Raw genomic sequence first — 23,529 nt, forward strand, 5'->3', positions numbered from 1 at the left:
ACGCTTCATGGGTCGGATGACCGAGAAGGTGGGTGGCAGTGACGGAAGTGGCTTGGCCTGAGGGGTAGGGAGGGTGAGGTGAGAAGAGAGGAGACAGTGATCACTCCAGGAGAGAGGAGTGGAGAGAGGAACAGAGAGGGGAAGGTCTGAAGAGATCAGAACATCCAGAGTGTGCCCTGCAGAGTGGTCGGGCCAGAGGGGAGAATAGTGAGTGAGAGAGAATCGCAGAGTTCATGAAAGAGTACAGAGGAAGGACAGGAGGCATCCAGGTGGATGTTGAAGTCTCCAAGAAGGAGGAGTTGAGTGGTTGAAGCCAGGAGTGAGAAGGAGAGGTCCACCCACTCAGAGAGGAAGGAGGAGATGTGACCAGGTGGCCGATAGATAGTAGCCACAGTAAGGGAATGGCTAGGGGAGAGAGAGAGTCTAAAGGCGAGGCATTCAAAAGAGGAGTAGGCCTGCGTAGGAGTGACAGAGGCACGAATCCACTCAGGTAAGATCAGGGCAACACGCCCACCAGGGCGGTTGGACCTAGGCGCAGAGAGGATCTTGTAGCCATCAGGTAGGAGTGTATCAAAGCTATTGACAGAGCCGGCCGTGAACCATGTCTCGGTGAGACCGAGGACATCGAGGTCAAGTTCTTCCAGAAGGCGGCAGATATCAGAGGAGTGCTTGACAGCAGAGCAAGAGTTTAGAGTGGCAATATGGAGAAGGTTGCCATCCTTGAAGGACTTCCGGAGAGGGGTACAGATCAGAGGAACGCCCTGCAGAGATGTAGAAGGAGCCTGAGAGGGGGCAGAGAGGGAAGGGGATGGCAAGGTAGCCAAGGAGGAGGTAGTAGGGGGAGGCCTCTCCTCCTCCCTTATAGCCAACAGTTTTACAACTGGCAGTGGTGCAATCCTCCGCCACTCGCACTTTTTGTCACTTTAGAGATTCTTTCATTGCTTATAGCCCTTAGGCAAGCCCCGCGGATTGGAGCATTTATTTGCTGTACCGGTTATGTCCAGGCCATTATGGATAATCATGGATAATTGCACAATGTTCATCGAATAACCGTAAACAAAAGGTTTAATAATATTCAATATCATTTTATATTTTTGAACTGACTTTAAAATCTATGCTTTTTTTTAAAGATGTACTACTGAAAGATATTTCGTTATTGTATTCAAACTCTACAATCATTTAAACTTCACATTAATAATATTTCAAGTGTTAAATTCCAAACAAGTTAATAACATTAATATTGTCATTCTTGCTACAATGAATCCCACAAACAATTTGAAACCAGGATCAATAATAATCACAAATGAACTACTGGTGGCCTGCAACTATGGGCCCCGGGGCATTACCTGAAACGTTAATACCCCCCAAGCTCGGGCTTATTGCTTAAGTATTCAACGTCCGCAAGTAGGAACATTATCTCGGGTTTATTTACTAGTTTGCAATGAGTTATTCATTAAAGTGTTCACTTTATTTATGGTCATTTCCTCTTCCTCGGACACGCATCTGCACCACTTGACCTAGTCAGCTTGATCAGCTGACCCCAGCATACCCCACTTGGTGCTGCTTCGTGAAGCAAGTGGGTCCTTTGTTTCCAGTGTGGGGAGTCTCGCCTCTGGCTCTGTCTTCATTCCTGCCTTCAGTCTTAAGAAGGCTCGCACTATCTCCCGAGACAAACAATGCAGGGACACACAGTGTCCACAGCTCCACACAGCGCCCACTTTCCTCTAAACCACAAGTCTGCATATTGTAAACACATTTCTCTCTGGTTTGGACTGTAAATAAATTGCTCTCTGTAAATAAATAACTCTGTCAGTATTGGAAAAAACATTCAGTGAGTGAAGCATCCACATTTTGTAACACCCTGATTTTGTAAATATATCTCTTTTGAGAAAGTAGAGGGGAACATAAATCACTAATGTGGGCTCCCGACTCCACTGCATACAATCGAAATCAAAGAATATTCTGGGAACGAAAAAATGTGTATACATGTTTATACTTGACAAATATGTGTGAAAGTGATTCAAACGTGCAACCCTCCTGGAAGCATAACATACAGTGCACCTGGACATGATTTCACCTGTAACAACACTCAGTAAAAACGTTTGCAAACCATGAGTCAGCTTCAGTGTTTGCTAGTGAGGCCTGGGCGCTCCTGCATGAGCAAAGGACTACTTCTAATTTCCCGAAATACGTTGCTTTCAGTGCGTGTAAATGATCCCTGATCACTAAGAGTACCCACATATGGTAAATATGTTAATAGGGGGTTTAACATACATGTTCTCCTGCTTGGCAGTGCTGGTTTACCTCTAAAGTGCAAGTCAGCTAAACTCACCATGTTGTGGTTGGGTTTGCAAGGTGAAAAGCCCCATGTGTGATTTTACTACTCTTCTGGTGTGTAACCCAAGGGTTTTAATTTACCTTGTGGCATAGTTTCCATGTAATGAGTCACTTTCCGCACTAACACATGCATATAATCCACTGTGTGTAGAGAGTGACAAAGAAAAAGTGATAACAGTGGAGGGCAGCACTGAGTTCCATCCCCTGTCGGCGCTGGTATCCGACCATTTCTTCCCAGATCCAGCACCGGGATTATTTTGTATTGATGTGATATGATAGTTTAGTTATATAGCGCCTATGCACAATATGTTTCAAAGCGCTTCAAGGCAAGGGAGGGAACAAGGGAAAATAGAATGACATTCTTACAGGCCATGAACAGTAAGGATGTGAAATTAACTATCATACTCGGCCTGATGACATTTCAGAAAGTGCAAGAGCTAAGACATAGATAAGAAGGAAATGGGAAACAGACAGGCGACTACCATACTAGGCCTGAAGACATTTCTGGTAGAGCCGGAGATTAACAAGAGGTGAGGGAGAGGAACAAAACAAGCGACTATTGTATTAGGCCTGATGACATTTCAGATAGTGCTGGAGGGGGGACAAGTAAATGGATGGGGGAGGAGACAAACATTTGTTGCTATCATACTAGGCCAAGGGACAATTCTGATAGAGTAAGTGCATAGAAAAAAGTTAAGGAGGATGAGAAGAGAGAGGGAGAAGGGAGAGGAGGAGAAACCAGACAGTAAAACAGTAAGAAAAAAAATATGCATATATAAATATATAAAACGCAGGTGCCAACCTTGAAGCTGTATTTCTGTGAGGTTCCAATACCTCTGAACTTTAAAACTGTATTAATCGAAGAGGAAGGTGAGCGCTTTCATCAGGAAAATGCTGTATTTCGGCAAAACGTTGAGCAGACCGCTGCTTTTACTGCTTATATAGGATCAGTGCTAGCACTTTTAGACTCCTAATGGCCCCTAAAGCAATGTATTTAGGGACTGTCTCAGGAGGATAGCTCAGTTGCAACGTGCTTGTCTTGGAAGCAAGACGTCACAGATCAATACAGGATTTGATCCCCGGGTCCGCGTGTTATAAATAACATATCAAATCATAGTAGCCTGAAAGTGCAAACAAATATCATTTACAAGCAGTGAAAGAAGCTTTCTGAATCTGCTTGGGGAGGTTATTGGTGATGGAAACCCCAGCTTGGGAGAAGGGATTACCTACCAGGGCTCTGCCTAGGCTAGCCCCAGCCCACTTAAAGCCCTGGTGTTATCTGATGTGATGGCAGCCTATAGGATTGACAAAATGTGTTGTAATATCTCAGCACAAAGAAAGTATGTGTTTTGGAATCCTTAACTACTATCTTACAGTGTTTATAAGCAGGGGGAACCTAGAATGAAGTATAACATGAAAACTTGATATTATTATTGTTTTATTTTATGAGATCTGAATTCAGGATCTACCAAAAGTTGCAAATCAGTTGGAAGTCGGATACTTTCACAGACACAGTAATGACCTTGCTTCTCGAGGAAACCTAAGGTTTTAAATGATGTGTTGTGTGTGACTGTAACACGTAATACCACCCAGACCACGAAACGCGTTTGCAGCCCCCTGTAAATGCACTGGTATTGTGGTATGGGCTTCTCCTACATGGCTTACCGGCTGCCACTCCATTACTGTGTCTAGGCCAGCTCTGGAAATATGCCACAGCATTCTTTGGGTACTAGGCAGACATGCACTCGAAACAAATATAATGTGTTTGCTTATGTTAATATCGTGTTTAACATATTCCTGCAAGGCAATGGTGGTTTTCCTCTAAAATACAAGTCAGCTAAACTCAGCATGTTGTGGTTGGGTTTGCAAGGTGAAATGTCGCTTGCGGGATTTTATCTCTCTTCTGGTGTGTAACCCCAAGGCTTTAGTTCACCTTGTGGCATAATTTCCATGTAATTAGTCACATTGCTAACACATGCTTATAATCCACTGTGCGTAGAGAGTGACGAAGAAAAGGTGATACAGTGGAGGGCAGCACGGAGTGCCATCCCCGGGCGACACAGGTTTCCAACCATGACCTCCCAGATCCTGCTCCAGCATTTGTTTGTATTGTATTTATCGAAGAGGAAGGCGAGCTCTTTGATAAGGATAATGCTGTATATTAGCAAAACGTTGAGCAGAACAGTGGTAGGGTGCTTTACAATCACTCATGGTGATTGGTGAGCAGTGTGTGCCCCCGTGGTAGGGTGCTTTACAATCACTCATGGTGATTGGTGAGCAGTGTGTGCCCCCGTGATAGGGTGCTTTACAATCACTCATGGTGATTGGTGAGCAGTGTGTGCCCCCGTGATAGGGTGCTTTACAATCACTCATGGTGATTGGTGAGCAGTGTGTGCCCCCGTGGTAGGGTGCTTTACAATCACTCATGGTGATTGGTGAGCAGTGTGCGCCCCCGTTGATGGAAAAAGAAAATACAAGTGGGAACACGGGCTGGGAACGGGTATTGTAGGTTGATAGCGTGATTTATACATTAGTTATAAAAAAAGTCAAATGTCAGGAAACAGGGTGACACCTGCTCCTAGCTCCTGGTAGGTTTTTATTTGTATTACATTTGTGTAGCGCCCAGACCCGGGGGTATCACGGCGCTTGTACGTCATATGGAAGTAAGCACAGAGTAAGGTGAGCTTAAAACACATCAGAGGTACAGTATAGTCATATTTGTCGATCAGCCAGGTTTTCAAGAGTTTTTTTTTAAATGTGAGGTATGAGGGTTCATTGTTGGTGTAAGTTGGAACTGAGTTCCACAAGGTTGAAGCAAAAGCTTGAGCCACCTGCTCATTTGCGTATGAACCTAGGAGTTTGGAGAGCGAGACTGGAGGAGGATTGAAGAGTGCGCATCAGGTCTTGGTAGAGATGCAGGGATTGAGGTAAGAAGGGGCTTCGTTGTGGATACAGCGGTGCGTGATCACTAGAGTTTTGAATTCAATCCAAGCTTTAATGGGTAGACAATGGGCGTTGATGCGGTCAGAAAGTTTAAGACCCAGTGCTGCCTTTAAGGCATTATTTTGTAAAAGTTGGAGCTTGGCTAAGTTCTTGGCAGAGGTGCCTGTGAAAAGAACATTGCAGTAGTCTGATTTGCTGCAAATTATTGCTTGAGCAAGAGTCAGGCAGTTAGTTGGAGAAAGGAATTTTTGGCTCAAGGCAATACGTTTATCTGTTTAGGCTGTGGAAGACGCCACGGCATTCAACTGTTTAGACATGTTAAGTTCTGAATCGATGTAGACACTGAGCGTCTTGACTAGCTTTGAGACTTGGATGGCAGAGCCATCAATGGAGAAAGAGGATTAGGAAGGCTCTAGAGTTTGTAGTCACAGCAGGGAGCTCACAATGAGAAGTTCAGTTTTCTCATCGTTGAGACATAAGTCATGGGAAGCCATCCAGTTGTGGATGATGCCATACGTGTGGTTAATAGTCTTGACATCTTGAGCATATGGGGAGGAGAATTTGAGTGTCGTCGGTGAAGTAAGTGTATGGAGTACTGAGGGCATCTAAGAGATCAAAGAGGGTTTTGAGGTAGATGTTGCAGAGGGGCTGGGAGATGCAGGAGCCTTGAGAGACACCTATCGGGACAGGGATGAGGTCTGTGATAGCGTCTCTGATGAAAACTCTTTCTCAGGATTTCAAGATAATAAAGAAGTTGACATAGCACTAGTCTGCAATGCCATCGCTGTATTTGGCTAGAAACAGGTACCCGGCAGAATACAGTTTAGATGGGTGAGACCATAGCAAAAACACAGAAGACAAGCTCGGATGTGGTGGGCTGTATCACACTGTCAAAGCACAAAATGAAGGGAATTACAATACTGATGAGTTTATCGCCTTTAACAACTTGGGTGGTTTCAAAGGGATGAGTTTAGAGTGGCTTATAATATACATTTAAGGGGCAGTTTGATGCAGCAGGAGCCAGTAGTGGGAAGAAAGTGCTCCAAGAGGACCTAGTGTTCGAGGAAAGAGGTTGTTTGTAGCCACGTGCTTGCTCAGAGAACTGGTATGCATCGGCTTTCAAAGCCTGCGATCTGAGCAACCTATTGGTCGCATGCACTCACCAGGGTGCTAATTAGGGCTAACCCCATACAGAGTGTGTTTTTCAAACTGGTTATTGGATAAACATAGAATAATCTATTGTGAGAACAAAGACTGATGGGAAAGATGAAAAGATGCTAAATCCATTGGCAGGTCAACATCAGTGTGCAGGGAAAATATTGGAAGGGATAGGAGGAAATGTGTCAGTGAAGATTGTTCGATGCAAAAAGTGGCAAAAAAAAATAATGAATAACAATCTTAATGTAAGATATTAAAGTAGCTTTTGGCCTCCACACTCTGATAAACTATCAGGAGTCGGTTTTGCAGGCGCATATGTAGCAAGCTGGTGTCATCCGCCTCAATACTGGCAATCCTCCAACCCTTCAAATTACGATACAGCGAGTCCTCATGTAGGACATGTTGGGTGTGGACGTGCAAAATGACCGGCAACAGAAGTCATAAAATAACTATTCATGGTGCACAAGGGATGTGGGAGGTAGTCTGGTAGCATATCAGCCCATTACCATAGCTATCAGAAAGAGTTCTAAGTTTTGTTGGGGGATATCTACACAGACTCAAAGGTCCTATATGCAGTGACATTCAGAAAAAAAGGAAGTGTGAGTTCAGGAAGAAATAATTCTTAAGGAAACAATCAATACAATTTTAAACAGAGAAATGTAATGTAGACATTCTTGTGGGATACATTGACCCACTCAGCAGGATTCCCATCCATAAGCAAGCTGCACTTGAGCAGCCAACAGCAAAATGGCTGCGCTGGCTCTTGTGAGCACCACTGCCTCGTATCCAAACTGGATTTTGCAGCTACAAAAGGGTGGCTGCACTGATTTGCCAAGCACCATTGTGCAAGTTGGAACAGGGAGCACCCCAAGAAAGGCTGCCAGGGTGTGTTCTTGTGTGTACTAAAGAAGCGAAGTGAAATGCTGCTTTGCTGCTAGCCCATAGTTTCCCATTGAAAAGAGGAACCACTCTGATGCTCTTTTCATCTGTTCTACATTACTCTGCTTTCATCAGTGAGGCCCTGGCATGCCCATCCATATTCAGATTGTGCCCCAGCAAGAGAGAGCATTATTCCTGAATGGCAGGCTGTGTCAGACCACGTCTGGGAAATCAACAGAAGCTTTACTTTCAGCTGCACTGAAAAACGCTTGACTTTTGGGCTACAAATGTCAAAAATCACTGCTTCAAAAGAGACCGTAGCTCTCTGGGCCTATGGCAATTTCAGTGGATCTGTGTCTTAAACAGATTGCTATATGAGAGAAACTGACTAGGGCTGCAAAGCAATGTGGGAAATTCAGATGGAAGAGAAAACATTTTGAAAGGGACATACCAGCAGGCTTCACCACATGTTTAAATGTGCTTTTGCAAAATAAGAAAAATACCTGTTTCAAAAGTGTATTTTGGATACAGCCTTGTCCTGGCCTAGCAATGTAAAGGGGTTTTTGTTGGGAAACATATATGCAATGTTTTAGTTCAATAGGCTTGCTTCTGATTCAGAACATAATAAAATAAAATAAAGAATTAAATGCATTGGTTTGACTGAGAAAGCTCCAGACCAGGGTTTTCTGCTGGCTAACCTGAGGCCTTCCCCCAAAAGGAGCCACCATAAGCATCTGGGGCATATGCATGTTAACTGCTACCTTTGGAAACTGTGACTTACCAAGAGAAAGAAATATCACATGCTCGTCAGACTTTTGGCTGTGATCCAGGCTGAGACAATAGATTCTGAAAAACCCCCATGGCCACCCTGGGCTGAACTGACAGTTGGTGGTAGCTGAAGAAAGAAAATGGTCCCATTTGACGGGCAAAGGCTGCCCATTTGGCTCAAAATACTATTTGATGAATAAACTTTTAAGACTGTTAATCCTGTAACCGGACAGTGCAGAAATGTAAATTTTTCACAGTTTAAAAGTGATTTTCGTGGCTTTTAAATAAGACATTGCAGCCTTCACTGGCATATTGTGGTCAGAAGTGGCAGAGAATTGGATATTCTAAGGAAAGGGTATATGATGCCACTTTGAAATTCAATATTCACATGCCTTATGACAATATATACACATGTATAAAGTTATAGAATTTTAGGTAAAGTAATGCCATTGAAAAACTGTGAAAAACTATTAGACAGACGAAACAAAGTCCTACAACCATGAGAATTGGACTGCCATGCTCTGCAAGAAATATGTAATCCGCCTATGTAATTTGTTAAAGTCTGACAACGGTACAAATGTGTAATTTATGTTAAGAAGGATTTTTGGCAAAAAGGAATCCGGGATGGCTTTTCACCTCATAAAACACAACCTCATAAACTGAGTCCCCTCCTATTGGAGGCAACCAATATTGGCTGACCTATCCGGTTCTAGGGTGTAGGTCTAGCTCAATTCTGCCCAACAATAAACCCGGTGGTGTCACCCGCTTTTATATAAAGGGTGGAAGCTCACAGGAGCAGGACACTCTCTCCTGAATTTACAGTACCTGCGTATCCTGACATTCCAGATCCACCGTTGCAAGATTCCAGACTCTACTGCAAGTAGAAAGCATAGCTGATCCTATCCCAGCCAGGCCAAAGCATTGCTGAACCTATCCCAGCAAGGCCAGTGATCCAGAAAACCCCACTAAAATCCCAATAACTAAGGGGAAAAGCTGTGGGAAGCATCCTGTGACCAGACTGGCTTTTTGCCGACTACCTTGTGGGATGTCTTATCCCACTCATCCAAGCCCTGCAGCATCACTAGGCATTGCTGCCAGCAGAAACATCAGAATGGCCATTGGAAAGCATGCTGCTCGCTCAAAATCATCCAAAAATGCGCAGTAAAAATCTGGAAGATAGGCTGCCATCCACTTTTGCCTATCTTAGTGAGCACAGGCGATCACTGGCCAAAACCACCATTGAGCTACCCACAAAGCAGCCTGAAACCACTTGGAAATAGCAATGCTGATTGCGAAAAGAAATACAGAGCTGTTTGGGAATCCGTTTCTTGATTGTCAAAAATTGCTAAAATCATGGCTCACAAACCACCTAAAAAGATCCAATCTCCTTGTTGGGTGGTCAACATCATTCTCCCGCAAGAATCTACACAAATATAAGGTCCACAGAAGTGTATCTATATCTGGATAAAGTATACTTTTGAGGATTGCTTGCTGGAAGAATGTTGTCAAAAATGGGTGCAGTACCGTTACTCGCCTCTACCAAGAAGCCAGCGTTTTAAAACCAGTTTTGTAAAGTTAAACATGGAACCCCAAACTATGCCAAAAAAAATACTGGCTATCAGAAGCCTAAGGGTTAGAGACAACTTGAAACTATATTCTGGAAAGGCTTGAAGGAAGCAATTGTTTAATGTATGTATTCAAAATGTGGGTTATAGTGTAAGAAAAAAACAATTTGTAGACATTGGTTGCAGAGTTAAAAAGTTTCCCACACTGGGATCAAACAGATTCCACACCTTCCCCCTGGACAAAAGAAGCTATCCCCTGCCCCAGGCTAAGAGATTGAATAACTGGTGTGAACAGGAACTAGCCAAGGCACCCTGGCATGTTGCCCTCAGTCAAGACAATAGAGTCTTTCAACTGAATAGAATATGCTGATTTTGGTGTGACTTGTCAACAACTGCTCTGGGAGAGACCGGACATGTGGCCTCTGAGTCAAGCCAGCTCTAGGGGCGGACCAGACTGGAATGTGGATTTAACATTGCACCAAATATATGTTTAAGGAAAATGCTTCTAAAATATTGTAACAAGCTGACAAAAATGTAAAACTTTGAGATTGTGACAATGAAAAATTCACCCACAATTTAAGGCTAAGCTGGACGCCGTGTGATGTTCTGAGACCAAACCCCGGAATTATTAATATCACAGCTGCAATATTGTTGCTATGAACCTAAGAACTAACAGCAATATGCCCAGAGAGGATATGCATGCATGTATCAAATTTGGGGCAGAACCAATATTGGAAAACTCCCCAAAAATGCAAATAAGTTGTCATTTTGGAACTAAACCTCTTAGGAAGATCAGATTTGGACAAGAATGTACCTTAAGTAATCTGTGATGTGTACATGTATTATGAACAAGTTGTGCACCTTGGAAATATGTTATGAAAAATTGATTTTCTATGTAAAAGCAGAGGGGAGTGATGTCAGCTAAGCCATAAACACAGCATCATGATGACACCTCATGACACGCTGATCCTTTCTCCAGTCAAAAGACAGAGAATCCTTTAACGTATCAAATCCTTAGAGGGTTGGGCATGTAGAATCAGCCTTCCCACCAACTTTGAAAACACATAAAAAGAGACTGTTAGGACAGATAAGAGGCACTCATTTTTCCACTACTCACCGATTCCTGCGCAGCACTCTGCCGGAAGACTCCAGAATCCAGATAGATCCAGAGACCAGACTCTAGAACCAAACTCCAAAACCCAGAATCCAGAACTTTGAAGCAGAAAGGCCTAATCCTAAAAGCTGAACTCTTCTCAGCAGGCCTTCAGAATCTTTTGCAACCTAACCAAACCATTCAACAGCCGGGCCGTGCTGTGATATTCTAGCTAAGAACCCTGTGCTAGAACCCAGATCCAGACCCGGAAAGCAGTGCTGTAATCCAAGACCCGTCAGATCCAGTTCAAGAGGCCGCAGACCGCCGTGCAGTGCTGAACGCAGAACCCAGAGGGCCTGAGACCGTCCGGTGGCGAGAGTTAAGCCAAACCCCTTGACCAGATCTTTGACGAGGCCCATTCCATTCCAAAGCTAGGAGTGAGTATCTACTCTAGAACTGTCCATAACCAACCTCTTAGTTTAAAGTAACCCTCTTCCATCCATTTCAACCTGTCCAGAACTGCATTATAGAATCTTGTGTCCATCCTGTTGTTGGTAAATCTCTAAGGCGCATCTGTCATTTCTTGAATCTTGACTGTTTTTCTGCAAAATCTACCTTCACAAAAATATCCGTAACTTTTGAACCGCACGTCCTAGAAGCGAAATTTGTCATTTTAAAGGTAAGATCCTAAGCTTTCCAACAAACCTAAAGCGACATTCCAATTCATTATAGTTTTTCCGTAATCGCGATTTACGCACGCGGAAAAATTGCTGCGAATTGCAATTTGGCTCAATTTCATTTTCTGTCAAAATAGCTGCTCCTCCATTGCGGAAATTCGTTTTCAATTTGATAATCATTCATGAATCATTGCTAGTGTTGGCCTGAACCAATCTCAAGTAACTATCACTCATCCTGAATCTCTTTTAGTGAATTAAAATCAATTTAGCAGATTTTCCCATCCATTGTAATCACTTTCAAAAGCGTTTTGACCTGTGTTTTAAAATCATACCTGTTTCTCTAAGCTTGCTGGAAGGAACTGGAATTGAACTGCATTGTTGATTGTATTCCTGGAACCTCTGTGCCCTCATTTCCATCTCTTTATATTGCATAGGGGGGGAGTGAGTAGTCACAGGGGAAAAGGTGACCATATCATCTTTTGATTGAAATCATATCAAGGTTTATTTCTGTGTTGCATTCTTTCCCATTATTGCATTTCCTTGAGTTACATAAAGTATTCTCTGCTACAGTATCCTTCATATTCATACTCCTAAGTAATTAAAGAGATTGTCAATTTTTTAATATTCCCCTTGTTGATTACCGTCCATATTCATAAGTGTGCTATTCAAATATTATTTTATTCATAGAAGTGTGATATATATATATTGTTTAATACGTCGAAAAAATCTTTTAATTTGCAAAACAAACCTACTTCTTGGCTCAGTGAGGACAGGGGGATCCAAAGAGAGGGGCGTTATATAAGGGTTCATCATCCAGATTCAAAGAACTTTGACATAAAAATATCTAAATAAGGGCTTCCATTGGACATCCCATCCTAAGCATTGACTTAGTTGGATTGCTGGATTGAAGTCACTTACAGATTGGGGGCTCGGTAGCCGGGGATTCTGGATTAGAACTACCACTTGTGCAGTTTAATACAGTGTGCTAACTAATAGGATACATAAATCCTGATGGGCTACCATGCTGTGTTACGCTATAAAAGCACTCCTCAAAAAGGAACGCTCTCAGGAAATGGTCTGTTTTGCGAAATAAAATAATAAACTTCTGTAAGTCAGGAAGGAAATCAATTTCCAGAATGGCGACATTGGTAGATATCAAGATAGCTAGAGAGCACCTCTTACATAAGCTATTTGTGAGAGGTGAGTGGACTGAGCAGGATCAGAATGCATGGTTGCAGGCGATCACACAACAGGTCACTGCAACTGGGTTAGATACTGGAGAGATCAGGGTCCCTTACATGTGGCCCTGAGTGAACTATATATACCCCCGAAGCCCAAGGATGAGCACAGCAAGATTGCCAGGGTAGCGGCATATTTATATTTATATATGGAAGCCATACAGGACAAATGTGCTGAAGGTCAAGATCTAGCAAGTAGGCAACTGTTGGCATTAGAGAAGGCCCAATCTGATCTGGACTCTTCTGAGCAGAGGCAGCAGAGGAGCCAGGAGTCAGAAAATGATAGTAGGCAGTATCTAATTAAAATAAAAGTGGACATGGGTATCCTGCAACATGAAAGGGCAGACCAGGATACCAGAATTCTGGCCTTGCAGAAGGAGTATCAAGAAGGTTTGGACTCCCTACTGCAGAGCCAGAAAAAGCTGGAGCAACAGAGAGATTTCAACAGGGCATGCACAAAGCAGGTAGCCACCCTGCAAAGCCAATTGGATAAAGAAAAAGAGGAGAGCAATAAATTGATTTTGAAAGACCTGGATACCCAGGCAGAGTTTGATGAAGAGCTCCAGAAAGCTGGTGCCCTTCAAAGGCAGAGGGACAACCTGGAGGCACAGAGGCAGGCTCTTGCTCAGGAAAGGGACACCTTAGGCCAGGAACTCTGCCACTTAAAAGGCAAGCTGGAAGAAAATCACCTGGCCCTCCAGGGATTGGGTGACCTCCAAAAAGAGCCTCAAAACTTGTTAGAGCACACCAGGAGGGTGGAAGATGATCTGGCAAGAAAGGAGCAGGCCAGTAGGGGTGGGACTCAGGAGGTAATCCTCCTGCAGCAGAGACTGGCCCGGTACTCCAGGACCAACCAGGAAGCACAGAGAGAGAATGAGGCTCTCTGACAGCACAATGATAGGCTCCAGCAACAGGTAGCCATGCAGGAGAGACTGATAGAGTCTAGTAAGGCCTTGAATGGGGAACTGAAAACACAGGCTCTTGCATGGCAACAGGGAGCAGGGGCTGATAGAGATGAGATTCGCTGGGAAAGGGAAACACCTGAGCATAACCTCAGGAGCCCTAGTACAAGAGGCCTTCATCTCTCCCAGTCCCTGGACTCTGCCACCCCCATGTCCCTTGGCGCACATGAGCCCAGGGCCACGGGGATGGCAGATTACTATCCAGCCAGAAGTATGGGGCTCATAGGCCAGTACCTCCCAGGAATGGAAGGCGGGCATCCAGGTATGGGCACCCAAGTACTGTGAAGTTTAGTGGGGAACCCCAGGATAGTAGGCCCACTAAGGGCATCCTGAAAACCTCTGCCCAGTTAGGTCAGTGGGGGGGGTACCCATCAAATCCTGGGAGCAAGGAGGAATCAGAAGACTCCTCTGAGCGTCCCAGGACACAGGAGACTAGGTCCCCACATTCTGCCAGCCATTCCCAGGCTCGCAGAATCCGGGAAAACCTGGAAGATCAGATGGGCACCTCTGGGAGCAGTGCTTCTGAGTTAGAGGATGAATGGACCAGGGCTACCCGAACCAAGAAGGCCAATAAGGCAAAAAGGGCCTTGCTTAAGGACCCCTTAAAAAAGATCAAAGCAATAAGGAGCGTCATCACTCCTTATCATAAGAACGCCAAGTATTCTGTTTGGGAACACTTGGAGCTCTTTGAGCAAATGATGGAGACTTTCCATTTCAAAGACAGCAGTAGGTGCATTCAGTACGTAAAATGGATATTCTTCCCAGAATACTCCAGTTTCTTTGCGGGGCTGGAGGACGAAAACCATTCAAGATGGTCCACATACAGGGCGGCCATCTTAAAGCACTTTTCTGTTCACAGAAATCCCCAAGAGGCTTGCAAGGCAGCCTACAATTTGCAATGTGGAGAGGATCAGGCCCCACAAGAATTTGTGCAGGAGTTGAAGCGCGCCTTTGCGCAGACTACCAAAAGAGTGCGCACGGACAGTAAAGAATTTGTTAACACGTTTTTCCATGCCTTACCCAAATACATTATGACCCAGCTAGTGAGAGATTTTCATGAGAAAAGGTCACTAGACTGGGTCATTGAACAGGCCACCCGAATCTAGGAGGTGCAGAAGCCCATAGAAAATAAAACTAATGCTCCGAAAAGCCCCAAAGCGACCCGCACCCCTGCCGCTGCTAAGGTGGCAGAGGTAAAGGTTGCCCCCATTTTAGATTTGGAGATGGGGGCCTAAAAACCTGCCTGCACAGAATAATTCTAAGCCCAGGAGGCCCTCGGGCCAGTGTAATGAGGAACCAATAGCGGCCAATACGGAACAAAACAAGAGGGAGGGGGATGAGCCTATGATCACACTAGACCATATATTGACAAGTTTAAGAGACACGCGGGAACAAGTAAAAGCCCAGACTACATGTCACAGAATGCACCACCAATCAACTATCACACCGGACAATAAAAATATAAGAGACACAAGAGAAAAGAGACAAACGACATATCCCAGAATGCCCCAACGGATACATAATCAAAGCAAAAGCCAGAAAATGGGAATAGAAATCAGACAAGGAAGACGAAAAACCACGTTTCCATATAATGGGGCCTCCGGGCAGGCGGGGGTTAAATGCAAAGCTAACTCCCTGAAGTTGAAGCTGGGAAGAGATGAATTAGCCTCAGATGTAAGGAGCCCAGGGCTGGGAACGCCTAACGCTAATTACTGGGGAGGAGACTCAACTGGGTTAAAAGCATCAGAAAACAGCTCAACTTGTCTCTCGTTTTGCAGGAGTGGAAGGAGGCTGACAGAGTGGACTCGGAACGGTACGAGGACAGTACCCCATATCGGTGGGCATATTAGAGGAAAAAGGAAAACTCACCGGAGTGTACCGTACCGGACCTGTGGTCAAATCTGACTGCACAGCAGATGAAGACGCCTGAGTCCCAACGGCGGAAAAAGGGAAATTTGGTTATTTACTGAAGTCCAGCCAAGGCCAGTGTGGTACGGCTGGCTCCGAGCACCGGCCGCAGAGCTTGAACAGAAAAGGCTCTGAACCATTCGGAAGTGTTGAGTAAATGCTCGGGGCTGAATATTGCTGCTTTGAACAAAGAAATGCTGCCATTCCTGTGTTCTCTGTATTTTGAACTGCATTCCTTTGTGAACAAGCAATATTGCAATCCTTGAGTTTTGTTTTTAGAGCAACCTGGAAGACCCTTTATTTTGGTTTTGCTGCGATGAACGCTAATTGAAGTTAATTGGATAAAGAGAAGTCCGGGTGTACAGTCATTTAACCTCTGGTGAGCTGTAAGAAATAAATACTATTGGGTAACTTACCTCCTTGTCTCTGGCTCACTACTTTACAGCCAGTCACAGACAGGGAGCCAAGGAGATAGTCCCACAAATGGGGTCCCTCACTCCCCTGACTATGTAAGTCCCTGCTACAAGGGAAACCGACCCATCCTGGGTTATGTGTGGACTCCTCCAGCCCAAGGGGGGGGAATCCAACCAAGCACCTAACCCACAGAACTTCCCTCATAACTTCCCCCAGGAGGGCAGAAATTCACCAAATCCTGGGCAGAACTTTTTCCGCCAGTATCCACAAAATTTCCAACCCCAAAATCATCCATCCTTCTTTCCCCACTTCCCTGAGCCCAGACCACCTAATCCGGGAGAGGGGAGGCCAAGGGTGGAGGGGTACCCAAATCTTCCCAACCCGGGGTACTACCAGAGAAGGGATAGCTACCCTTCCCGGGATCAGTCCAAGGGAGAAAACAGAACCCCGTATCAGCCTGAGCGGGTTTCACAGCTTGAGCGCCAGGTCCAAAACATGGCACAGGATCTGGGTCGCATGCTGAGGGCTCAGCAGAACCCTCAGATGAGCATGCTGGCACAGAATGCCCCAAACTCTGGACCTGGTGCTCCAGAACAATGACGGGGGCAGCACTGCGACAACTCACCGGTTCCCAGGGAGGAGGCACAAGGGGAAGGGGGGTGTAAAGCCTTGGAGGAAGCTTCCTTCCCCACTTGTAGACCGCCCCTGGAAACCCAGGAACCAGAAACAAAATCTCCTGCCCCTGAAAGTCTGCCACCCAAGGAGCAGAGAGGGGGTAGAAGAAACAAAGCACCCAAACAGACCCATTTTGTGGAGGAGGTATAGATCTTCCAATTTGAGGGAGAGGGATCCTCAGAGGATCCTGGGAAAAGGATCTTCTCCTTCAGAGATGGGGGAACTTCTCCCAAAGAAAAATGGGTCCCAAGGGATTCAAATACAGACTGGGTAGATGTGGGGACTGAGCTAGCGCCGCCCATCATCCCATCCCAGAACCAACAACATCAAAATACCCTGGTTCAAACCCGTCCTGGTGACTGCCTCCAAAAATGGAGGGGGGGGGCAGCCCAGAACCGGAACCAGGGGAACCCAAAACATCTATCTCCAGTTGCCAACTTTTTCTTTCAGATTCCCAAGACTCTCCACAGAATTCCGCCCAAATTTCTTCTCTCTCAATGTCCAAAACCAGACAATTAGCCGACCAGTTGTCCAAAAATGTGCATTATCTGTGCCCCCTTGGCGAGAAGGAGGGAAGATACTATGCCCCGGTACAAGTACAGGGGCAGGGTACAATTTTGGCACTGGTGGACACTGGATCCCAAGCTACCCTTCTGTCCAAAAAGGTCTTTGATGAACTAAATTCAGAAAGGGGGGAGAAATACCAAATTCCTCTCACCCCTCTTCCTGGACAACTTCTGAACTTTGACGGGAAGGAAATTCCCGTCGAGGGAACTGCGGATTTGGACATTAAAATTGGGCGACACAAGGTGAAACACCCGGTCATAGTAGTGACCCCAGAGGGCACCCCTTGTTTACTAGGGAATGCCCTCCTGAGAAGGTTGTCACCCCTAATAGATTGAGTAAACAAGGTCCTCTGGACCCAGACTAGTCGACCCATAAAATTGAAACAGAGTGTCAACCATGTTAGTCTAAACGGCACATGCCACATGGTTGAACAAAAATCTGACCAAGTAGAATTTCACTTCCAGAACAACCAAATTCCAGACGTGACAGTAATAGCAGTAGGACAACTAACTGGTGATGGGGGGGTCCTCTCTATTTCTGAAAATCAACCTTCCTTCCAGTTTAAGGTGGTATTACACACTGGAAGGAAACACTCTGAAATTCTTTACCAATCCACAATCAGACATTCCCACTCCAATAGTCCAGAAAGATGCGAAATCAGCTCAGAGCATGGCTGATATTCAACAAATTGGAGAGCAGTTGTTCATCCCTGTTCAGTTAAATGAAAGGAAGGACTCTGTTCTCGCCCGAGTGTGTGTGAACAACGGTAAGAGCTTCATCAGCGAAGCCATGTTCCGCCAACTCCCAAAAGATCCAGCCATTCCCACATTCAAACTGATAGACAAATGGGAAATGGATTTGGAAGCACCCAATTCCAAACATCTCCGGCCAAGCAGGTGTATGCTCAAAATATCCATTGGCAACAAGAGCATAGTCCATAATTGTTGGGTCGTGCGAGACGTCACTGCCGCCTTTTACTTAGGCAGTGATATTCTCAATCGCTTTGCCATTAGTTTGGACCTAATAAACTTCAAGGCTTGGTCCCGATTAGTGGATAATCCCATGGGCTTTTATGACCAAGAGAAAGCATTTAGGTCAGCTCAATTGCTACCTTATGCAGTTGAAATTCAGATTGGAGAGGAAGTCACCATCCCAGAAAGGACCCGACAATTCTCCCTGGAAGTGAAAGTTAAAAGAGGACAAAAATTGAAAAACCCTGATGCTTATATTCATCTAAATGCTTCTCTCTAACAGCAAGGGTTGGGGGTAAACCCAACACCATTAGTCAATATAGAACATGACACCATTCCAATAGAGGTGGATAACAGCGACTTAAAGAGTATCACTCTAGCCGCAGGCCCCATTATTGGAATGGCGGTTGATGACCGACATTTCTCCATAGATTTAGGGAATTAACTGTTAGGACCAATCCCCAAGGACTGTTTTGACAGTGACAGTGATGACAACACAACACCAGACAGGATCTTTACCTGGCATGGGGGGGAACTTCCTGGTGTACACTTCCTGCCCTTATGGTAAGGAAGATGTGACTTGTGACTTCAAGAGGGATGAGGTGATTTTCCAGGTCCATGAGGGCTGCCTTTCCCACCTGAAGCCACCAGTCCAAATCAGCACTCTGACCAGGGACTTCTCCACCCAGCTGGAGGAGGCCGCTGAGAAAACGAAACCAGAATCTTTCCAGGCTTCAGGCAGATGGTTGAAGAGAGAGTCAACCTAGCAGATGCCTGTGTGACTCTGGAGCAGAAGCAAAAGTTGAAACAAGTTTTCTTGGATTTTCAAGATCTCTTTGTGGTGGACTCATATGACTGTGATCGCACCGACATCCACACAACAACAATTCCCACGGACCCTAGCATGATTCCGGTGTTTGTGAAGCAATATCGCTTGCCTCTCGCATCAATGGAGTCCCTTACTGAAATAATTAAGAACCACGACCTTAGAGAGCTCAACAAACGGGTCCATACTTCCCGATGGCCTCTTCCCTACATTGACCAAGGACTGGCCCTGATCCAGGGGTCACAGGTATTCACTGCAATAGACCTGACCAATGGATACTGGACTGTGCCTGTCAGTAGGGAGGACCAATACAAGCTGGCTTTTACCTTTGGGGGCCAGCAGTACACATGGACCCGGACTCCCTTTGGATACCTCAACTCCGGTAATGAGTTCAACATTTTCCTACATAAGGCAATGCCTGACCTCGGTGCAAGGGGTACCCTGGCTTATGTAGATGATGTCCTCATCAAGAGCTCAACTGTTGAGGAACACATAGCGGAGATCCGTTATGTTCTGACACAGTAGAGGGCCGCTGGAGCAAAACTTTCCTTCCATAAAGCACAGTGGCGTAGAACCCGTGTTAATTTCCTGGGGCATGAGATTACTCCTCAGGGTCTCTGTCCACAGGAAAAGAAAGTGGAAGCACTCCAGAAACTGAAAGACCCTACAACTCTGCGGGAACTAAGGAGCCTCCTTGGACTGACTAATTACAACAGAAAGTTCATTGAGGGCTACGCAGAGATCACCAGACCCCTGATTCATCTCTTGAAGGGGGGGTCAAGTGGGAATGGGGTCCAGAACAATCCGAGGCAGTAAGAAAGCTCAAAAGAAGCCTCTCACAAGCACCTTGCCTAGCCTACCCTGTCAGAAACAAGGTGTTTTTCTTGGAGACAGGGTTCTCTAATACATGCTTGACTAGAGTATTATATCAAAAGCATGACAAGGTCAATAAAGTAATCTCCTATGCGAGTAAAACTTTATCCTCTGTGGAGGAAAAATTCAACGATTTTGAGAAGGCACTCCTGGCAACGGTGTGGGCATTGAAGAATTACCGCCCGTTTATCCAGGGGAAACACATCATAGTGGAGACTCCACACCAGCCTTTGCAATATCTCCAAAGTGACAGAATCCGGGCCGGAAATGTGAGTAATTCCCGAATGACTTCCTGGATTCTGTCAATGCAAGGCTTTCCTGTGGAGGTCAGATATGGCCAAAACAAGAAGAGTCCCCTCGCACAAGGTCTGGCTGACTTGCATGATTGTGCCAGAGAAAACTGTCTCGAGGACGAGAGTCTAAAAATCAAGGACAACCTGGAGGCATACCTCAATTTCCCACACAAAGTCTTTGAAGAAGACAAGTGTGAGGGAATGCCCTCTGTCTATGTGGATGGATGCTCTTACCATATTCACAACAACGGGGAAAAAGAACTTGTGGCCGGCGTAGGGAATGCATGGCTGAATGAGTCACCAGAACCCTCCGCTGGGTACAAGATTGGTCCCCAAAGTAGGCAAGTGGCAGAGTTGATGGCTGTGCATCAAGCCATCCTCACTGCTGTCCAACATCAACTCCACAAACTGGTCATAATCACAGATTCAGATTATGTACGGAATGGGTTCGTGGAGCACCTGGTTAACTGGAAAATCAGAGGCATGTTATGTGCTAATAACAAACCTTTGAAACATGGGAAGTTAATTCAAAATATTGATGTTCTGGTCACCTCGAATGGGATGACCATCTACTGGAAAAAGATCAAGGGTCATTCCAAAGTAAAGGGACCAGATAAAACTGGAAATGACTTAGCTGATCAGCTGGCCAAAACCAGGGCCATCCAAGGGGATCTAATTGAGATTGATTCCCTGTTGGGGGAAATCCAGGTCACTGCTATCACTAGGTCCCAGACAAATGCTCACAATGATCTTTCAACTGCACAATAGAGTAAGGAGACCCCAGATGCTGATTTGATTATGGCTCAGAAAGGGAATCCAATAATTGGTAAGTTTTACCAACACATTGAGGACACTGAGAACTTTCCCCTGACGGATACCGATTACATTGGGAAAGAGGACCTCAGAGTGTTGATGAAATGTCCAAAAATGTTCCGAATCCAAGACGGTTTGTTGGTAAGGAAATCCCAAGCTGGCCATGATCAGTGGGTGGTCCCCACCACATTCCGAAGCCTGATGTTAAGTCACGCCCATGATGCGGCCACAGCCGGTCATAGGGGGTTTCATACAACACTTGAGATCTTAAGAGAGGTTACATACTGGCCACACATGGGGCAGGACCTCGACCAATACTTGAAGGGGTGTCGTGTGTGTGCACAATTTCAGCCAACATCCTTCACACACCGTGCGCCTCTCCAAAAGAGGGGGATGACACTGCCATGGTCAGATTTGCAAGTCGACTATATCGGGCCCGAGATTCGCTCCTATTGGGGGAACAAATACATAATGACGGTGACATGCTTGTTTACTAAATGGGTGGAATGTCTCCCGGCCCCAAACTGCAAGGCAGAAACAGCAGCTGCCCTGATGATCAATCACATCTTTTCACGTTTTGGACTACCCGAAAGGATTGAGTCAGACAGAGGTAGCCATTTCACCAGTGAAGTAATGACGAAGATGTGGGAGATACTTGGGGTTAAAAGAAAGCTACATATTGCTTACCGGCTAGCCTCTAGTGGGGTAGTTGAACGTTACAACAAAACCATTGTGAGCATCTTAAAAAAGTTTGTGGCAGATTCTGGGCCAAGTTGGGATATCCGATTACCTCTTGTCCTAATGGCCATCAGATCTACCGCTTCATCTGCAACTAAAATGTCACCGTTTGAGCTGACTGGACACAGGATGGTGCTGCCCCAGCATCTGCTTTACAGGACCCAAGAGCAGACATTGATCAATGCCTCCACAACTCATGAGTATGTTGAAAATTTAAGAAAACACCTTCAACATGCTTTTGCCTATGCTCAGCGAAATCTAGAAAGATCAGCCGATAGCATGAAGACCCACTATGACTTGAAGACTAGCAGGAAAGAATACAATGTAGGAGACCGGGTCTATCTATACAATTTCCAAAGGAACCAGGCCAAACAGCGAAAATGTCTGCCTACCTGGAAGGGACCTTTGAAATTGTAGACAAGATCTCATCAGTCGCCTACAAGATCCGCATCCCCAAAGGCAGTTTGGCAGAGGGGGAAGATAAGTGGGTCCATATTAATCAGCTAAAGTGTTGCCATCCCAAGCACACTCTGCAGCAACTGGAGGAGTCCTCTGGAACCCCAGAGGGGGCCACTCCAGATCAATAAAATTCCAGCCCTAAAATATTCCACATATAGTCTATAAAATACAATAATAAGAATGCAAATGTCTCCTGATTTACAAAATGTATATGCCCACCCCACTACATTAATAGTGGTGGGGAAATGTCTAAGAATATGTACAATAAGAATGCAAATGTCTCCTGATTTACAAAATGTATATGCCCACCCCACTACATTAATAGTGGTTGGGAAATGTCTAAGAATATGTTGTTGCCTTTTTGCTTTGTCATCCTAGGAGAGAGAAACCATGGAGACTGACCAAGGAGGACGACCCGGGGACCGGCAGCAAAGATCCGAGGACCCGGGGTATTGCTCAATACTCCCATCAGGACTGGCGAGGAGAACCGATCGATCCACCCCTGATGGAGAAAAAGATGCTGAACTTTGCCATCTGTGGAATCCGGAGAGATGATGCGGACATCCCAGTCTTGCAAAGTTCCATCGATGAAAGATCAACGGCCATCGCAAGAGGGGGGCTTGTGAGATGACTTAACCTACTCATCCAAGCCCTGCAACATCACTAGGAATTGCTGGCAGCAGAAACATCAGAATGGCCATTGGAAAGCATGCTGCTCGCTCAAAATCATCCAAAAATGCGCAGTAAAAATCTGAAAGATAGGCTGCCATCCACTTTTGCCTATCTTAGTGAGCAGAGGAGATCACTGGCCAAAACCACCATTGAGCTACCCACAAAGCAACCTGAAACCACTTGGAAATAGCAATGCTGATTGCCAAAAGAAATACAGAGCTGTTTGGGAATCCGTTTCTTGATTGTCAAAAATTGCTAAAATCATGGCTCACAAACCACCTAAAAAGATCCAATCTCCTTGTTGGGTGGTCAACATCATTCTCCTGCAAGAATCTACATAAATATAAGGTCCACAGAAGTGTATCTATATCTGGATAAAGCATACTTTTGAGGATTGCTTGCTGGAAGAAAGCTAAAATGGGTGCAGTACCGTTACTCGCCTCTACCAAGAAGCCGGCGTTTTAAAACCAGTTTTGTAAAGTTAAACATGGAACCCCAAACTATGCCAAAGAAATGCTGGCTATCAGAAGCCTAAGGGGTAGAGACAATTTGAAACTATATTCTGAAAAGCCTTGAAGGAAGCAATTGTTTAATGTATGTATTAAAAATGTGGGTTATATTGTAAGAAAAAAACAATTTGTAGACATTGGTTGCAGAGTTAAAAAGTTTCCCACACTGGGATCAAACAGATTCCACACCT

Source organism: Ambystoma mexicanum, chromosome 6p (genome assembly GCF_040938575.1).
Source record: "Ambystoma mexicanum isolate Mex_15411 chromosome 6p, UKY_AmexF1_1, whole genome shotgun sequence".
Classification (NCBI taxonomy): Eukaryota; Metazoa; Chordata; class Amphibia; order Caudata; family Ambystomatidae; genus Ambystoma; species Ambystoma mexicanum.